Source organism: Rattus norvegicus, chromosome 15 (assembly GCF_036323735.1).
Source record: "Rattus norvegicus strain BN/NHsdMcwi chromosome 15, GRCr8, whole genome shotgun sequence".
In the NCBI taxonomy this organism is placed as follows: domain Eukaryota; kingdom Metazoa; phylum Chordata; class Mammalia; order Rodentia; family Muridae; genus Rattus; species Rattus norvegicus.
The window spans coordinates 48,973,079-48,992,131 of record NC_086033.1 but is presented as its reverse complement, the minus strand read 5'-3'; positions in this window follow the sequence as shown (position 1 = coordinate 48,992,131).

Genomic DNA, 19,053 nt, shown 5'->3' with positions numbered 1-19,053 from the left:
GATTCGGCACACCAAATTTTGATAAATCTTTAGAAGTACGCATATTACAAGAGCCTGCTACTGGGAACTAACTGAATTCACAGAGAAACAGTGTTTCCGTTCCTTAAAACGCTGCTCTATCTTGAATAACAAGCTTATTACATGCGAATCCCATTGGGAACCTACTGAATTCACCATGATACTTAGAGTCCGTTCCTTAAAATGTTGTTACATATTGAAAAGCACACTCATACAAGCATGCCCCATTGGGAACTCACTGAATTCGCCTAGAAATTTTGATTCCATTCGTGAAAATTTTTCTATATCCCGAACAGTCCACTTATTACTACTGCGGCCTATTGGGAACTAACCGAATTCACCATGTTACTCATATTCGGCACACCAAATTTTGATAAATCTTTACAAGTACGCATATTACAAGAGCCTGCTACTGGGAACTAACTGAATTCACAGAGAAACAGTGTTTCCGTTCCTTAAAACGCTGCTCTATCTTGAATAACAAGCTTTTTACATGCGAATCCTATTGGGAACCTACTGAATTCACCATGATACTTATAGTCCGTTCCTTAAAATGTTGTTACATATTGAAAAGCACACTCATACAAGCATGTCCCATTGGGAACTCACTGAATTCGCCTAGAAATTTTGATTCCATTCGTGAAAATTTTTCTCTATCCCGAACAGTCCACTTATTACTACTGCGGCCTATTGGGAACTAACCGAATTCACCATGTTACTCAGATTCGGCACACCAAATTTTGATAAATCTTTAGAAGTACGCATATTGCAAGAGCCTGCTACTGGGAACTAACTGAATTCACAGAGAAACAGTGTTTCCGTTCCTTAAAACGCTGCTCTACCTTGAATAACAAGCTTATTACATGCGAATCCCATTGGGAACCTACTGAATTCACCATGATACTTAGAGTCCGTTCCTTAAAATGTTGTTACATATTGAAAAGCACACTCATACAAGCATGTCCCATTGGGAACACAATGAATTCGCCTAGAAATTTTGATTCCATTCGTGAAAATTTTTCTATATCCTGAACAGTCCACTTATTACTACTGCGGCCTATTGGGAACTAACCGAATTCACCATGTTACTCAGATTCGGCACACCAAATTTTGATAAATCTTTACAAGTACGCATATTACAAGAGCGTGCTACTGGGAACTAACTGAATTCACAGAGAAACAGTGTTTCCGTTCCTTAAAACGCTGCTCTATCTTGAATAACAAGCTTATTACATGCGAATCCCATTGGGAACCTACTGAATTCACCATGATACTTAGAGTCCGTTCCTTAAAATGTTGTTCCATATTGAAAAGCACACTCATACAAGCATGTCCCATTGGGAACTCACTGAATTCGCCTAGAAATTTTGATTCCATTCGTGAAAATTTTTCTATATCCCGAACAGTCCACTTATTACTACTGCGGCCTATTGGGAACTAACCGAATTCACCATGTTACTCAGATTCGGCACACCAAATTTTGATAAATCTTTAGAAGTACGCATATTACAAGAGCCTCCTACTGGAACTAACTGAATTCACAGAGAAACAGTGTTTCCGTTCCTTAAAACGCTGCTCTATCTTGAATAACAAGCTTATTACATGCGAATCCCATTGGGAACCTACTGAATTCACCATGATACTTAGAGTCCGTTCCTTAAAATGTTGTTCCATATTGAAAAGCACACTCATACAAGCATGTCCCATTGGGAACTCACTGAATTCGCCTAGAAATTTTGATTCCATACGTGAAAATTTTTCTATATCCCGAACAGTCCACTTATTACTACTGCGGCCTATTGGGAACTAACCGAACTCACCATGTTACTCAGATTCTGCACACCAAATTTTGATAAATCAATTAGAAGTACGCATATTACAAGAGCCTGCTACTGGGAACTAACTGAATTCACAGAGAAACAGTGTTTCCGTTCCTTAAAACGCTGCTCTATCTTGAATAACAAGCTTATTACATGCGAATCCCATTGGGAACCTACTGAATTCACCATGATACTTAGAGTCCGTTCCTTAAAATGTTGTTCCATATTGAAAAGCACACTCATACAAGCATGTCCCATTGGGAACTCACTGAATTCGCCTAGAAATTTTGATTCCATTCGTGAAAATTTTTCTATATCCCGAACAGTCCACTTATTACTACTGCGGCCTATTGGGAACTAACAGAATTCACCATGTTACTCAGATTCGGCACACCAAATTTTGATAAATCTTTACAAGTACGCATATTACAAGAGCCTGCTACTGGGAACTAACTGAATTCACAGAGAAACAGTGTTTCCGTTCCTTAAAACGCTGCCCTATCTTGAATAACAAGCTTATTACATGCGAATCCCATTGGGAACCTACTGAATTCACCATGATACTTAGAGTCCGTTCCTTAAAATGTTGTTCCATATTGAAAAGCACACTCATACAAGCATGTCCCATTGGGAACTCACTGAAATCGCCTAGAAATTTTGATTCCATTCGTGTAAATTTTTCTATATCCCGAACAGTCCACTTATTACTACTGCGGCCTATTGGGAACTAACCGAATTCACCATGTTACTCAGATTCGGCACACCAAATTTTGATAAATCTTTAGAAGTACGCATATTACAAGAGCCTGCTACTGGGAACTAACTGAATTCACAGAGAAACAGTGTTTCCGTTCCTTAAAACGCTGCTCTATCTTGAATAACAAGCTTATTACATGCGAATCCCATTGGGAACCTACTGAATTCACCATGATACTTAGAGTCCGTTCCTTAAAATGTTGTTCCATATTGAAAAGCACACTCATACAAGCATGTCCCATTGGGAACTCACTGAAATCGCCTAGAAATTTTGATTCCATTCGTGAAAATTTTTCTCTATCCCGAACAGTCCACTTATTACTACTGCGGCCTATTGGGAACTAACCGAATTCACCATGTTACTCAGATTCGGCACACCAAATTTTGATAAATCTTTAGAAGTACGCATATTACAAGAGCCTGCTACTGGGAACTAACTGAATTCACAGAGAAACAGTGTTTCCGTTCCTTAAAACGCTGCTCTATCTTGAATAACAAGCTTATTACATGCGAATCCCATTGGGAACCTACTGAATTCACCATGATACTTAGAGTCCGTTCCTTAAAATGTTGTTACATATTGAAAAGCACACTCATACAAGCATGTCCCATTGGGAACTCACTGAATTCGCCTAGAAATTTTGATTCCATTCGTGAAAATTTTTCTATATCCCGAACAGTCCACTTATTACTACTGCGGCCTATTGGGAACTAACAGAATTCACCATGTTACTCAGATTCGGCACACAAAATTTTGATAAATCTTTACAAGTACGCATATTACAAGAGCCTGCTACTGGGAACTAACTGAATTCACAGAGAAACAGTGTTTCCGTTCCTTAAAACGCTGCTCTATCTTGAATAACAAGCTTATTACATGCGAATCCCATTGGGAACCTACTGAATTCACCATGATACTTAGAGTCCGTTCCTTAAAATGTTGTTACATATTGAAAAGCACACTCATACAAGCATGTCCCATTGGGAACTCACTGAATTCGGCTAGAAATTTTGATTCCATTCGTGAAAATTTTTCTATATCCTGAACAGTCCACTTATTACTACTGCGGCCTATTGGGAACTAACCGAATTCACCATGTTACTCAGATTCGGCACACCAAATTTTGATAAATCTTTAGAAGTACGCATATTACAAGATCCTGCTACTGGGAACTAATTGAATTCACAGAGAAACAGTGTTTCCGTTCCTTAAAACGCTGCTCTATCTTGAATAACAAGCTTATTACATGCGAATCCCATTGGGAACCTACTGAATTCACCATGATACTTAGAGTCCGTTCCTTAAAATGTTGTTACATATTGAAAAGCACACTCATAAAAGCATGTCCCATTGGGAACTCACTGAATTCGCCTAGAAATTTTGATTCCATTCGTGAAAATTTTTCTCTATCCCGAACAGTCCACTTATTACTACTGCGGCCTATTGGGAACTAACCGAATTCACCATGTTACTCAGATTCGGCACACCAAATTTTGATCAATCTTTACAAGTACGCATATTACAAGAGCCTGCTACTGGGAACTAACTGAATTCACAGAGAAACAGTGTTTCCGTTCCTTAAAACGCTGCTCTATCTTGAATAACAAGCTTATTACATGCGAATCCCATTGGGAACCTACTGAATTCACCATGATACTTAGAGTCCGTTCCTTAAAATGTTGTTACATATTGAAAAGCACACTCATACAAGCATGCCCCATTGGGAACTCACTGAATTCGCCTAGAAATTTTGATTCCATTCGTGAAAATTTTTCTATATCCCGAACAGTCCACTTATTACTACTGCGGCCTATTGGGAACTAACCGAATTCACCATGTTACTCATATTCGGCACACCAAATTTTGATAAATCTTTACAAGTACGCATATTACAAGAGCCTGCTACTGGGAACTAACTGAATTCACAGAGAAACAGTGTTTCCGTTCCTTAAAACGCTGCTCTATCTTGAATAACAAGCTTTTTACATGCGAATCCTATTGGGAACCTACTGAATTCACCATGATACTTATAGTCCGTTCCTTAAAATGTTGTTACATATTGAAAAGCACACTCATACAAGCATGTCCCATTGGGAACTCACTGAATTCGCCTAGAAATTTTGATTCCATTCGTGAAAATTTTTCTCTATCCCGAACAGTCCACTTATTACTACTGCGGCCTATTGGGAACTAACCGAATTCACCATGTTACTCAGATTCGGCACACCAAATTTTGATAAATCTTTAGAAGTACGCATATTGCAAGAGCCTGCTACTGGGAACTAACTGAATTCACAGAGAAACAGTGTTTCCGTTCCTTAAAACGCTGCTCTATCTTGAATAACAAGCTTATTACATGCGAATCCCATTGGTAACCTACTGAATTCACCATGATACTTAGAGTCCGTTCCTTAAAATGTTGTTACATATTGAAAAGCACACTCATACAAGCATGTCCCATTGGGAACTCACTGAATTCGCCTAGAAATATTGATTCCATTCGTGAAAATTTTTTTATATCCCGAACAGTCCACTTATTACTACTGCGGCCTATTGGGAACTAACCGAATTCACCATGTTACTCAGATTCGGCACACCAAATTTTGATAAATCTTTACAAGTACGCATATTAGAAGAGCCTGCTACTGGGAACTAACTGAATTCACAGAGAAACAGTGTTTCCGTTCCTTAAAACGCTGCTCTATCTTGAATAACAAGCTTATTACATGCGAATCCCATTGGGAACCTACTGAATTCACCATGATACTTAGAGTCCGTTCCTTAAAATGTTGTTACATATTGAAAAGCACACTCATACAAGCATGTCCCATTGGGAACTCACTGAATTCGCCTAGAAATTTTGATTCCATTCGTGAAAATTTTTCTATATCCCGAACAGTCCACTTATTACTACTGCGGCCTATTGGGAACTAACCGAATTCACCATGTTACTCAGATTCGGCACACCAAATTTTGATAAATCTTTACAAGTACGCATATTACAAGAGCCTGCTACTGGGAACTAACTGAATTCACAGAGAAACAGTGTTTCCGTTCCTTAAAACGCTGCTCTATCTTGAATAACAAGCTTATTACATGCGAATCCCATTGGGAACCTACTGAATTCACCATGATACTTAGAGTCCGTTCCTTAAAATGTTGTTACATATTGAAAAGCACACTCATACAAGCATGTCCCATTGGGAACTCACTGAATTCGCCTAGAAATTTTGATTCCATTCGTGAAAATTTTTCTATATCCCGAACAGTCCACTTAATACTACTGCGGCCTATTGGGAACTAACCAAATTCACCATGTTACTCAGATTCGGCACACCAAATTTTGATAAATCTTTACAAGTACGCATATTACAAGAGCCTGCTACTGGGAACTAACTGAATTCACAGAGAAACAGTGTTTCCGTTCCTTAAAACGCTGCCCTATCTTAAATAACAAGCTTATTACATGCGAATCCCATTGGGAACCTACTGAATTCACCATGATACTTAGAGTCCGTTCCTTAAAATGTTGTTACATATTGAAAAGCACACTCATACAAGCATGTCCCATTGGGAACTCACTGAATTCGCCTAGAAATTTTGATTCCATTCGTGAAAATTTTTCTATATCCCGAACAGTCCACTTAATACTACTGCGGCCTATTGGGAACTAACCAAATTCACCATGTTACTCAGATTCGGCACACCAAATTTTGATAAATCTTTACAAGTACGCATATTACAAGAGCCTGCTACTGGGAACTAACTGAATTCACAGAGAAACAGTGTTTCCGTTCCTTAAAACGCTGCTCTATCTTGAATAACAAGCTTATTACATGCGAATCCCATTGGTAACCTACTGAATTCACCATGATACTTAGAGTCCGTTCCTTAAAATGTTGTTACATATTGAAAAGCACACTCATACAAGCATGTCCCATTGGGAACTCACTGAATTCGCCTAGAAATATTGATTCCATTCGTGAAAATTTTTTTATATCCCGAACAGTCCACTTATTACTACTGCGGCCTATTGGGAACTAACCGAATTCACCATGTTACTCAGATTCGGCACACCAAATTTTGATAAATCTTTACAAGTACGCATATTAGAAGAGCCTGCTACTGGGAACTAACTGAATTCACAGAGAAACAGTGTTTCCGTTCCTTAAAACGCTGCTCTATCTTGAATAACAAGCTTATTACATGCGAATCCCATTGGGAACCTACTGAATTCACCATGATACTTAGAGTCCGTTCCTTAAAATGTTGTTACATATTGAAAAGCACACTCATACAAGCATGTCCCATTGGGAACTCACTGAATTCGCCTAGAAATTTTGATTCCATTCGTGAAAATTTTTCTATATCCCGAACAGTCCACTTATTACTACTGCGGCCTATTGGGAACTAACCGAATTCACCATGTTACTCAGATTCGGCACACCAAATTTTGATAAATCTTTACAAGTACGCATATTAGAAGAGCCTGCTACTGGGAACTAACTGAATTCACAGAGAAACAGTGTTTCCGTTCCTTAAAACGCTGCTCTATCTTGAATAACAAGCTTATTACATGCGAATCCCATTGGGAACCTACTGAATTCACCATGATACTTAGAGTCCGTTCCTTAAAATGTTGTTACATATTGAAAAGCACACTCATACAAGCATGTCCCATTGGGAACTCACTGAATTCGCCTAGAAATTTTGATTCCATTCGTGAAAATTTTTCTATATCCCGAACAGTCCACTTATTACTACTGCGGCCTATTGGGAACTAACCGAATTCACCATGTTACTCAGATTCGGCACACCAAATTTTGATAAATCTTTAGAAGTACGCATATTACAAGAGCCTCCTACTGGAACTAACTGAATTCACAGAGAAACAGTGTTTCCGTTCCTTAAAACGCTGCTCTATCTTGAATAACAAGCTTATTACATGCGAATCCCATTGGGAACCTACTGAATTCACCATGATACTTAGAGTCCGTTCCTTAAAATGTTGTTCCATATTGAAAAGCACACTCATACAAGCATCCCATTGGGAACTCACTGAATTCGCCTAGAAATTTTGATTCCATTCGTGAAAATTTTTCTATATCCCGAACAGTCCACTTATTACTACTGCGGCCTATTGGGAACTAACCGAACTCACCATGTTACTCAGATTCTGCACACCAAATTTTGATAAATCAATTAGAAGTACGCATATTACAAGAGCCTGCTACTGGGAACTAACTGAATTCACAGAGAAACAGTGTTTCCGTTCCTTAAAACGCTGCTCTATCTTGAATAACAAGCTTATTACATGCGAATCCCATTGGGAACCTACTGAATTCACCATGATACTTAGAGTCCGTTCCTTAAAATGTTGTTCCATATTGAAAAGCACACTCATACAAGCATGTCCCATTGGGAACTCACTGAATTCGCCTAGAAATTTTGATTCCATTCATGAAAATTTTTCTATATCCCGAACAGTCCACTTATTACTACTGCGGCCTATTGGGAACTAACCGAATTCACCATGTTACTCAGATTCGTCACACCAAATTTTGATAAATCTTTAGAAGTACGCATATTACAAGAGCCTGCTACTGGGAACTAACTGAATTCACAGAGAAACAGTGTTTCCGTTCCTTAAAACGCTGCTCTATCTTGAATAACAAGCTTATTACATGCGAATCCCATTGGGAACCTACTGAATTCACCATGATACTTAGAGTCCGTTCCTTAAAATGTTGTTACATATTGAAAAGCACACTCATACAAGCATGTCCCATTGGGAACTCACTGAATTCGCCTAGAAATTTTGATTCCATTCGTGAAAATTTTTCTCTATCCCGAACAGTCCACTTATTACTACTGCGGCCTATTGGGAACTAACCGAATTCACCATGTTACTCAGATTCGGCACACCAAATTTTGATAAATCTTTACAAGTACGCATATTACAAGAGCCTGCTACTGGGAACTAACTGAATTCACAGAGAAACAGTGTTTCCGTTCCTTAAAACGCTGCTCTATCTTGAATAACAAGCTTATTACATGCGAATCCCATTGGGAACCTACTGAATTCACCATGATACTTAGAGTCCGTTCCTTAAAATGTTGTTACATATTGAAAAGCTCACTCATACAAGCATGTCCCATTGGGAACTCACTGAATTCGCCTAGAAATTTTGATTCCATTCGTGAAAATTTTTCTATATCCCGAACAGTCCATTTATTACTACTGCGGCCTATTGGGAACTAACCGAATTCACCATGTTACTCGGATTCGGCACACCAAATTTTGATAAATCTTTACAAGTACGCATATTACAAGAGCCTGCTCCTGGGAACTAACTGAATTCACAGAGAAACAGTGTTTCCGTTCCTTAAAACGCTGCTCTATCTTGAATAACAAGCTTATTACATGCGAATCCCATTGGGAACCTACTGAATTCACCATGATACTTAGAGTCCGTTCCTTAAAATGTTGTTCCATATTGAAAAGCACACTCATACAAGCATGTCCCATTGGGAACTCACTGAATTCGCCTAGAAATTTTGATTCCATTCGTGAAAATTTTACTATATCCCGAACAGTCCACTTAATACTACTGCGGCCTATTGGGAACTAACCAAATTCACCATGTTACTCAGATTCGGCACACCAAATTTTGATAAATCTTTACAAGTACGCATATTACAAGAGCCTGCTACTGGGAACTAACTGAATTCACAGAGAAACAGTGTTTCCGTTCCTTAAAACGCTGCTCTATCTTGAATAACAAGCTTATTACATGCGAATCCCATTGGTAACCTACTGAATTCACCATGATACTTAGAGTCCGTTCCTTAAAATGTTGTTACATATTGAAAAGCACACTCATACAAGCATGTCCCATTGGGAACTCACTGAATTCGCCTAGAAATATTGATTCCATTCGTGAAAATTTTTTTATATCCCGAACAGTCCACTTATTACTACTGCGGCCTATTGGGAACTAACCGAATTCACCATGTTACTCAGATTCGGCACACCAAATTTTGATAAATCTTTACAAGTACGCATATTAGAAGAGCCTGCTACTGGGAACTAACTGAATTCACAGAGAAACAGTGTTTCCGTTCCTTAAAACGCTGCTCTATCTTGAATAACAAGCTTATTACATGCGAATCCCATTGGGAACCTACTGAATTCACCATGATACTTAGAGTCCGTTCCTTAAAATGTTGTTACATATTGAAAAGCACACTCATACAAGCATGTCCCATTGGGAACTCACTGAATTCGCCTAGAAATTTTGATTCCATTCGTGAAAATTTTTCTATATCCCGAACAGTCCACTTATTACTACTGCGGCCTATTGGGAACTAACCGAATTCACCATGTTACTCAGATTCGGCACACCAAATTTTGATAAATCTTTAGAAGTACGCATATTACAAGAGCCTCCTACTGGAACTAACTGAATTCACAGAGAAACAGTGTTTCCGTTCCTTAAAACGCTGCTCTATCTTGAATAACAAGCTTATTACATGCGAATCCCATTGGGAACCTACTGAATTCACCATGATACTTAGAGTCCGTTCCTTAAAATGTTGTTCCATATTGAAAAGCACACTCATACAAGCATCCCATTGGGAACTCACTGAATTCGCCTAGAAATTTTGATTCCATTCGTGAAAATTTTTCTATATCCCGAACAGTCCACTTATTACTACTGCGGCCTATTGGGAACTAACCGAACTCACCATGTTACTCAGATTCTGCACACCAAATTTTGATAAATCAATTAGAAGTACGCATATTACAAGAGCCTGCTACTGGGAACTAACTGAATTCACAGAGAAACAGTGTTTCCGTTCCTTAAAACGCTGCTCTATCTTGAATAACAAGCTTATTACATGCGAATCCCATTGGGAACCTACTGAATTCACCATGATACTTAGAGTCCGTTCCTTAAAATGTTGTTCCATATTGAAAAGCACACTCATACAAGCATGTCCCATTGGGAACTCACTGAATTCGCCTAGAAATTTTGATTCCATTCATGAAAATTTTTCTATATCCCGAACAGTCCACTTATTACTACTGCGGCCTATTGGGAACTAACCGAATTCACCATGTTACTCAGATTCGTCACACCAAATTTTGATAAATCTTTAGAAGTACGCATATTACAAGAGCCTGCTACTGGGAACTAACTGAATTCACAGAGAAACAGTGTTTCCGTTCCTTAAAACGCTGCTCTATCTTGAATAACAAGCTTATTACATGCGAATCCCATTGGGAACCTACTGAATTCACCATGATACTTAGAGTCCGTTCCTTAAAATGTTGTTACATATTGAAAAGCACACTCATACAAGCATGTCCCATTGGGAACTCACTGAATTCGCCTAGAAATTTTGATTCCATTCGTGAAAATTTTTCTCTATCCCGAACAGTCCACTTATTACTACTGCGGCCTATTGGGAACTAACCGAATTCACCATGTTACTCAGATTCGGCACACCAAATTTTGATAAATCTTTACAAGTACGCATATTACAAGAGCCTGCTACTGGGAACTAACTGAATTCACAGAGAAACAGTGTTTCCGTTCCTTAAAACGCTGCTCTATCTTGAATAACAAGCTTATTACATGCGAATCCCATTGGGAACCTACTGAATTCACCATGATACTTAGAGTCCGTTCCTTAAAATGTTGTTACATATTGAAAAGCTCACTCATACAAGCATGTCCCATTGGGAACTCACTGAATTCGCCTAGAAATTTTGATTCCATTCGTGAAAATTTTTCTATATCCCGAACAGTCCATTTATTACTACTGCGGCCTATTGGGAACTAACCGAATTCACCATGTTACTCGGATTCGGCACACCAAATTTTGATAAATCTTTACAAGTACGCATATTACAAGAGCCTGCTCCTGGGAACTAACTGAATTCACAGAGAAACAGTGTTTCCGTTCCTTAAAACGCTGCTCTATCTTGAATAACAAGCTTATTACATGCGAATCCCATTGGGAACCTACTGAATTCACCATGATACTTAGAGTCCGTTCCTTAAAATGTTGTTCCATATTGAAAAGCACACTCATACAAGCATGTCCCATTGGGAACTCACTGAATTCGCCTAGAAATTTTGATTCCATTCGTGAAAATTTTACTATATCCCGAACAGTCCACTTAATACTACTGCGGCCTATTGGGAACTAACCAAATTCACCATGTTACTCAGATTCGGCACACCAAATTTTGATAAATCTTTACAAGTACGCATATTACAAGAGCCTGCTACTGGGAACTAACTGAATTCACAGAGAAACAGTGTTTCCGTTCCTTAAAACGCTGCTCTATCTTGAATAACAAGCTTATTACATGCGAATCCCATTGGTAACCTACTGAATTCACCATGATACTTAGAGTCCGTTCCTTAAAATGTTGTTACATATTGAAAAGCACACTCATACAAGCATGTCCCATTGGGAACTCACTGAATTCGCCTAGAAATATTGATTCCATTCGTGAAAATTTTTTTATATCCCGAACAGTCCACTTATTACTACTGCGGCCTATTGGGAACTAACCGAATTCACCATGTTACTCAGATTCGGCACACCAAATTTTGATAAATCTTTACAAGTACGCATATTAGAAGAGCCTGCTACTGGGAACTAACTGAATTCACAGAGAAACAGTGTTTCCGTTCCTTAAAACGCTGCTCTATCTTGAATAACAAGCTTATTACATGCGAATCCCATTGGGAACCTACTGAATTCACCATGATACTTAGAGTCCGTTCCTTAAAATGTTGTTACATATTGAAAAGCACACTCATACAAGCATGTCCCATTGGGAACTCACTGAATTCGCCTAGAAATTTTGATTCCATTCGTGAAAATTTTTCTATATCCCGAACAGTCCACTTATTACTACTGCGGCCTATTGGGAACTAACCGAATTCACCATGTTACTCAGATTCGGCACACCAAATTTTGATAAATCTTTACAAGTACGCATATTACAAGAGCCTGCTACTGGGAACTAACTGAATTCACAGAGAAACAGTGTTTCCGTTCCTTAAAACGCTGCTCTATCTTGAATAACAAGCTTATTACATGCGAATCCCATTGGGAACCTACTGAATTCACCATGATACTTAGAGTCCGTTCCTTAAAATGTTGTTACATATTGAAAAGCACACTCATACAAGCATGTCCCATTGGGAACTCACTGAATTCGCCTAGAAATTTTGATTCCATTCGTGAAAATTTTTCTATATCCCGAACAGTCCACTTAATACTACTGCGGCCTATTGGGAACTAACCAAATTCACCATGTTACTCAGATTCGGCACACCAAATTTTGATAAATCTTTACAAGTACGCATATTACAAGAGCCTGCTACTGGGAACTAACTGAATTCACAGAGAAACAGTGTTTCCGTTCCTTAAAACGCTGCCCTATCTTAAATAACAAGCTTATTACATGCGAATCCCATTGGGAACCTACTGAATTCACCATGATACTTAGAGTCCGTTCCTTAAAATGTTGTTACATATTGAAAAGCACACTCATACAAGCATGTCCCATTGGGAACTCACTGAATTCGCCTAGAAATTTTGATTCCATTCGTGAAAATTTTTCTATATCCCGAACAGTCCACTTAATACTACTGCGGCCTATTGGGAACTAACCAAATTCACCATGTTACTCAGATTCGGCACACCAAATTTTGATAAATCTTTACAAGTACGCATATTACAAGAGCCTGCTACTGGGAACTAACTGAATTCACAGAGAAACAGTGTTTCCGTTCCTTAAAACGCTGCTCTATCTTGAATAACAAGCTTATTACATGCGAATCCCATTGGTAACCTACTGAATTCACCATGATACTTAGAGTCCGTTCCTTAAAATGTTGTTACATATTGAAAAGCACACTCATACAAGCATGTCCCATTGGGAACTCACTGAATTCGCCTAGAAATATTGATTCCATTCGTGAAAATTTTTTTATATCCCGAACAGTCCACTTATTACTACTGCGGCCTATTGGGAACTAACCGAATTCACCATGTTACTCAGATTCGGCACACCAAATTTTGATAAATCTTTACAAGTACGCATATTAGAAGAGCCTGCTACTGGGAACTAACTGAATTCACAGAGAAACAGTGTTTCCGTTCCTTAAAACGCTGCTCTATCTTGAATAACAAGCTTATTACATGCGAATCCCATTGGGAACCTACTGAATTCACCATGATACTTAGAGTCCGTTCCTTAAAATGTTGTTACATATTGAAAAGCACACTCATACAAGCATGTCCCATTGGGAACTCACTGAATTCGCCTAGAAATTTTGATTCCATTCGTGAAAATTTTTCTATATCCCGAACAGTCCACTTATTACTACTGCGGCCTATTGGGAACTAACCGAATTCACCATGTTACTCAGATTCGGCACACCAAATTTTGATAAATCTTTACAAGTACGCATATTAGAAGAGCCTGCTACTGGGAACTAACTGAATTCACAGAGAAACAGTGTTTCCGTTCCTTAAAACGCTGCTCTATCTTGAATAACAAGCTTATTACATGCGAATCCCATTGGGAACCTACTGAATTCACCATGATACTTAGAGTCCGTTCCTTAAAATGTTGTTACATATTGAAAAGCACACTCATACAAGCATGTCCCATTGGGAACTCACTGAATTCGCCTAGAAATTTTGATTCCATTCGTGAAAATTTTTCTATATCCCGAACAGTCCACTTATTACTACTGCGGCCTATTGGGAACTAACCGAATTCACCATGTTACTCAGATTCGGCACACCAAATTTTGATAAATCTTTACAAGTACGCATATTACAAGAGACTGCTACTGGGAACTAACTGAATTCACAGAGAAACAGTGTTTCCGTTCCTTAAAACGCTGCTCTATCTTGAATAACAAGCTTATTACATGCGAATCCCATTGGGAACCTACTGAATTCACCATGATACTTAGAGTCCGTTCCTTAAAATGTTGTTCCATATTGAAAAGCACACTCATACAAGCATGTCCCATTGGGAACTCACTGAATTCGCCTAGAAATTTTGATTCAATTCATGAAAATTTTTCTATATCCCGAACAGTCCACTTATTACTACTGCGGCCTATTGGGAACTAACCGAATTCACCATGTTACTCAGATTCGGCACACCAAATTTTGATAAATCTTTAGAAGTACGCATATTACAAGAGCCTGCTACTGGGAACTAACTGAATTCACAGAGAAACAGTGTTTCCGGGCTTAAAACGCTGCTCTATCTTGAATAACAAGCTTATTACATGCGAATCCCATTGGGAACCTACTGAATTCACCATGATACTTAGAGTCCGTTCCTTAAAATGTTGTTACATATTGAAAAGCACACTCATACAAGCATGTCCCATTGGGAACTCACTGAATTCGCCTAGAAATTTTGATTCCATTCGTGAAAATTTTTCTATATCCCGAACAGTCCACTTATTACTACTGCGGCCTATTGGGAACTAACCGAATTCACCATGTTACTCAGATTCGGCACACCAAATTTTGATAAATCTTTAGAAGTACGCATATTACAAGAGCCTGCTACTGGGAACTAACTGAATTCACAGAGAAACAGTGTTTCCGTTCCTTAAAACGCTGCTCTATCTTGAATAACAAGCTTATTACATGCGAATCCCATTGGGAACCTACTGAATTCACCATGATACTTAGAGTCCGTTCCTTAAAATGTTGTTCCATATTGAAAAGCACACTCATACAAGCATGTCCCATTGGGAACTCACTGAATTCGCCTAGAAATTTTGATTCCATTCGTGAAAATTTTTCTATATCCCGAACAGTCCACTTATTACTACTGCGGCCTATTGGGAACTAACAGAATTCACCATGTTACTCAGATTCGGCACACCAAATTTTGATAAATCTTTAGAAGTACGCATATTACAAGAGCCTGCTACTGGGAACTAACTGAATTCACAGAGAAACAGTGTTTCCGTTCCTTAAAACGCTGCTCTATCTTGAATAACAAGCTTATTACATGCGAATCCCATTGGGAACCTACTGAATTCACCATGATACTTAGAGTCCGTTCCTTAAAATGTTGTTACATATTGAAAAGCACACTCATACAAGCATGTCCCATTGGGAACTCACTGAATTCGCCTAGAAATTTTGATTCCATTCGTGAAAATTTTTCTATATCCCGAACAGTCCACTTATTACTACTGCGGCCTATTGGGAACTAACCGAATTCACTATGTTACTCAGATTCGTCACACCAAATTTTGATAAATCTTTAGAAGTACGCATATTACAAGAGCCTGCTACTGGGAACTAACTGAATTCACAGAGAAACAGTGTTTCCGTTCCTTAAAACGCTGCTCTATCTTGAATAACAAGCTTATTACATGCGAATCCTATTGGGAACCTACTGAATTCACCATGATACTTAGAGTCCGTTCCTTAAAATGTTGTTCCATATTGAAAAGCACACTCATACAAGCATGTCCCATTGGGAACTCACTGAATTCGCCTAGAAATTTTGATTCAATTCGTGAAAATTTTTCTCTATCCCGAACAGTCCACTTATTACTACTGCGGCCTATTGGGAACTAACCGAACTCACCATGTTACTCAGATTCTGCACACCAAATTTTGATAAATCTTTAGAAGTACGCATATTACAAGAGCCTGCTACTGGGAACTAACTGAATTCACAGAGAAACAGTGTTTCCGTTCCTTAAAACGCTGCTCTATCTTGAATAACAAGCTTATTACATGCGAATCCCATTGGGAACCTACTGAATTCACCATGATACTTAGAGTCCGTTCCCTAAAATGTTGTTCCATATTGAAAAGCACACTCATACAAGCATGTCCCATTGGGAACTCACTGAATTCGCCTAGAAATTTTGATTCAATTCATGAAAATTTTTCTATATCCCGAACAGTCCACTTATTACTACTGCGGCCTATTGGGAACTAACTGAATTCACCATGTTACTCAGATTCGTCACACCAAATTTTGATAAATCTTTAGAAGTACGCATATTACAAGAGCCTGCTACTGGGAACTAACTGAATTCACAGAGAAACAGTGTTTCCGTTCCTTAAAACGCTGCTCTATCTTGAATAACAAGCTTATTACATGCGAATCCCATTGGGAACCTACTGAATTCACCATGATACTTAGAGTCCGTTCCTTAAAATGTTGTTACATATTGAAAAGCACACTCATACAAGCATGTCCCATTGGGAACTCACTGAATTCGCCTAGAAAATTTGATTCCATTCGTGTAAATTTTTCTATATCCCGAACAGTCCACTTATTACTACTGCGGCCTATTGGGAACTAACCGAATTCACCATGTTACTCAGATTCGGCACACCAAATTTTGATAAATCTTTAGAAGTACGCATATTACAAGAGCCTGCTACTGGGAACTAACTGAATTCACAGAGAAACAGTGTTTCCGTTCCTTAAAACGCTGCTCTATCTTGAATAACAAGCTTATTACATGCGAATCCCATTGGGAACCTACTGAATTCACCATGATACTTAGAGTCCGTTCCTTAAAATGTTGTTCCATATTGAAAAGCACACTCATACAAGCATGTCCCATTGGGAACTCACTGAATTCGCCTAGAAATTTTGATTCCATTCGTGAAAATTTTTCTATATCCCGAACAGTCCACTTATTACTACTGCGGCCTATTGGGAACTAACCGAATTCACCATGTTACTCAGATTCGGCACACCAAATTTTGATAAATCTTTAGAAGTATGCATATTACAAGAGCCTGCTACTGGGAACTAACTGAATTCACAGAGAAACAGTGTTTCCGTTCCTTAAAACGCTGCTCTATCTTGAATAACAAGCTTATTACATGCGAATCCCATTGGGAACCTACTGAATTCACCATGATACTTAGAGTCCGTTCCTTAAAATGTTGTTCCATATTGAAAAGCACACTCATACAAGCATGTCCCATTGGGAACTCACTGAATTCGCCTAGAAATTTTGATTCCATTCGTGAAAATTTTTCTATATCCCGAACAGTCCACTTATTACTACTGCGGCCTATTGGGAACTAACCGAATTCACCATGTTACTCAGATTCGGCACACCAAATTTTGATAAATCTTTACAAGTACGCATATTACAAGAGCCTGCTACTGGGAACTAACTGAATTCACAGAGAAACAGTGTTTCCGTTCCTTAAAACGCTGCTCTACCTTGAATAACAAGCTTATTACATGCGAATCCCATTGGGAACCTACTGAATTCACCATGATACTTAGAGTCCGTTCCTTAAAATGTTGTTACATATTGAAAAGCACACTCATACAAGCATGTCCCATTGGGAACTCACTGAATTCGCCTAGAAATTTTGATTCCATTCGTGAAAATTTTTCTATATCCCGAACAGTCCACTTATTACTGCTGCGGCGTATTGGGAACTAACCGAATTCACCATGTTACTCAGATTCGGCACACCAAATTTTGATAAATCTTTAGAAGTACGCATATTACAAGAGCCTGCTACTGGGACTAACTGAATTCACAGAGAAACAGTGTTTCCGTTCCTTAAAACGCTGCTCTATCTTGAATAACAAGCTTATTACATGCGAATCCCATTGGGAACCTACTGAATTCACCATGATACTTAGAGTCCGTTCCTTAAAATGTTGTTCCATATTGAAAAGCACACTCATACAAGCATGTCCCATTGGGAACTCACTGAAATCGCCTAGAAATTTTGATTCCATTCGTGAAAATTTTTCTCTATCCCGAACAGTCCATTTATTACTACTGCGGCCTATTGGGAACTAACCGAATTCACCATGTTACTCAGATTCGGCACACCAAATTTTGATAAATCTTTAGAAGTACGCATATTACAAGAGCCTGCTACTGGGAACTAACTGAATTCACAGAGAAACAGTGTTTCCGTTCCTTAAAACGCTGCTCTATCTTGAATAACAAGCTTATTACATGCGAATCCCATTGGGAACCTACTGAATTCACCATGATACTTAGAGTCCGTTCCTTAAAATGTTGTTACATATTGAAAAGCACACTCATACAAGCATGTCCCATTGGGAACTCACTGAATTCGCCTAGAAATTTTGATTCCATTCGTGAAAATTTTTCTATATCCCGAACAGTCCACTTATTACTACTGCGGCCTATTGGGAACTAACAGAATTCACCATGTTACTCAGATTCGGCACACCAAATTTTGATAAATCTTTAGAAGTACGCATATTACAAGAGCCTGCTACTGGGAACTAACTGAATTCACAGAGAAACAGTGTTTCCGTTCCTTAAAACGCTGCTCTATCTTGAATAACAAGCTTATTACATGCGAATCCCATTGGGAACCTACTGAATTCACCATGATACTTAGAGT